General features: G+C 45.5%; 1 pseudogene; it reads left to right on the top strand.

Annotated features, from left to right (window-relative positions):
• Positions 1-666: 666 nt before the first annotated feature.
• Positions 667-1,524, top strand: LOC116744160 (annotated as a pseudogene).
• Positions 1,525-2,754: the final 1,230 nt, after the last annotated feature.

Genomic DNA, 2,754 nt, shown 5'->3' with positions numbered 1-2,754 from the left:
GCGCACCAGGAAACAAAGAGGGAAGAAAAAGTCTCTCGCCTCTTTGGCAGCTCCAGACCTTTTCCTGGACACACTCGCAGCTAGCTGTGGTGCACTAGCCCCCTTCAGGCTGTGTTCACGCAGCCAACCCCAGTCCTCTCCCTGGGATCTAACCTCCAAAGCCGGAGCCTCAGCTCCCAGCTCCCACCTGTCGCGGCAGGTGAGCAGACAAGCCTCTCGGGCTGGTGAGAGCTTGCAGGCACCGATCCTCCCTGCAGGACTCTCTCTGCTTTGCCCTCTGCACCCCTGTTGCTGCTCTCCCCTCCGTGGCTCTGAAGCTTCCCCCCTTTGCCACCCACAGTCTCCGCCGCCCGCGAAGGGGCTTCCTAGTGTGTGGAAACCTTTCCTCCTTCACGGCTCCCTCCCACTGGTGCAGGACCCGTCCCCACTCTTTTGTCTCTGTTTTTTTCTTTTTTCTTTTGCCCTACCCAGGTACATGGGGAGTTTCTTGCCTTTTGGGAGGTCTGAGGTCTTCTGCCAGCTTTCAGTAGGTGTTCTGTAGGGGTTGTTCCACATATAGATGTATTTCTTATGTATTTGTGGGGAGGAAGGTGATCTCTGCATCTTACTCTTCTGCCATCTTGAAGCTCTAGCCCTCCCATTGTAACTTAAAGGGAAACTTCCACAATGTCTGGAGACCTTGATGTCCTGCAAATGAAGGGAGAGGATGTCTTCAAATTCCTTGCAGCAGGAACCCACTTAGGTGGCAGCAACCTTGACTTCCAAATGGAATAGTACATGTACAAAAGGAAGGGAACCTGGGAGAAGCTTCTGTTGGCAGCTCGTCCCATTATTGCCATTGAAAACCCAGCTGATGTCAGTGTCATATCCTCCAGGAATATTGGCCAGCGAGCTGTGCTGAAGTTTACTGCTGCCACCGGAGCCACTCCTATTGTGAGCCATTTCACTCCTGGAACCTTCACTGACCAGATCCAGGCAGCCTTCCGGGAGCCAAGACTTCCAGTGGTTACTGATCCCAGAGCTGACCACCAGCCTCTCACAGAGGCCTCTTACGTTAACCTGCCTACTATTGCTTTGTGTAACGCAGACTCTCCTCTGTATTATGTGGACATTGCCATCCCATGCAACAAGAAGGGAGCCCAGTCAGTGGATCTGATGTGGTGAATGCTCGCCGAGGATGTTCTGCACATGCGTGGTACCATCTCCCGTGAACAACCATGGGAGGTCATGGCTGATCTCTGCTTCTACAGAGATCCTGAAGAGATTGAAAAGGAAGAGCAGGTGACAGCCAAGAAAGCTGTGACCAAGGAGGAATTTCAGAGTGAATGGTCTGTTCCAGATCCCGAGTTCACTGCTTCTCAACCTGAGGTGGCAGACTGGTCCGAATGTGTGCAGGTGCCCTCTGTGCCTATTCAGCCGTTCCCCACTGAAGACTGGAGTGCTCAGCCTGCCACTGAAGACTGGTCTGCAGCTCCCACTGCTCAGGCCACTGAATGGGTAGGAACAACCATTGAATCATCTTAAGCTGTTCTTCCACACTCTTAAAATGGAAATAGGTTGACGGAAAACAAACAGTTAAAAAAAAAAAGTCTACGAATAACAAATGCTGGAGAGGATGCAGAGAAAAGGGAACCCTCCTACACTGTTGGTAGGAATGTAAGTTGGTGCAGCCACTGTGGAAAACAGTATGGAGGTTCCTCAGAAAACTAAAAATAGAATTACCAATATGATCAAGCAATCCCACTCCTAGGCAAATATCCAGACAAAACTATAATTCAAAAAGATACATGCACCGCTATTTCATAGCAGCACTATTCACAATAGAGAAAACATGGAAACAACCTAAATGTCTGTCAACAGATGAATGGACAAAGATGATGTGGTACATATATACAATGGAATATTACTCAGCCATAAAAATGAACGAAATAATGCCATTCACAGCAACATGGATGCAACTAGAGATTATCATACAAAGTGAAGTAAGTCAGAAAGAGAAAGATAAATACCATATGATATCATTTATAAGTGGAATCTAAAATATGACACAAGTGAACCTATCTACAAAACAGAAACAGACTCACAGACATAGAGAACAGACTGGTGGTTGCCAAGGGGGAGGGGGTTGGGATAGGGATGAAGTGGGAGGTTGGGGTTAGCAGATTAAGCTTTTATATATAGAACGGATAAACAAGGTCCTACTGTATAGCACAGGGAACTATATTCAATATCCTATGATAAACCATAATGGAAAAGAGTATTTTAAGAAAAGAATGTATATATATGTATAACTGAACCACTTTTCTGTACAGTAGTAATTAACACAACATTATAAACAACTGTACTTCAATAAAAAAGAAAAGAAAAGAAAAAAGAAATGCAACTAGATGCACACCAAACATAAAAGAATGTTCTCAGCAGCAATGATGACCAAAAACTGGGAAAGATCTAAATGGCCATCAAAAGTAGAATGGATAGGGACTTCCCTGGCAGTCCAGTGGTTGACTCTGCGTTTCCAATGCAAGGGGCACGGGTTCAATCCCTGGTTGGGCAACTAAGATCCCACATGCTGCATGGCATGGCCAAAAAAATTAAAATTTAAAATTAAAAAAAAGTAGAATGGATAAATTCTTATGTATTTATACAATGTAATACCATATGACAGTGATAATCAGGAAACTACAGCCACATACAACAGCTATGAATGATTGTCATTGAGTGGAAGAAGCTACCACAAAAGAGTACATGTTGTAG

This window comes from Phocoena sinus, chromosome 1, assembly GCF_008692025.1.
Source record: "Phocoena sinus isolate mPhoSin1 chromosome 1, mPhoSin1.pri, whole genome shotgun sequence".
In the NCBI taxonomy this organism is placed as follows: Eukaryota; Metazoa; Chordata; class Mammalia; order Artiodactyla; family Phocoenidae; genus Phocoena; species Phocoena sinus.
This window is presented reverse-complemented; position numbering and strand designations above follow the sequence as displayed.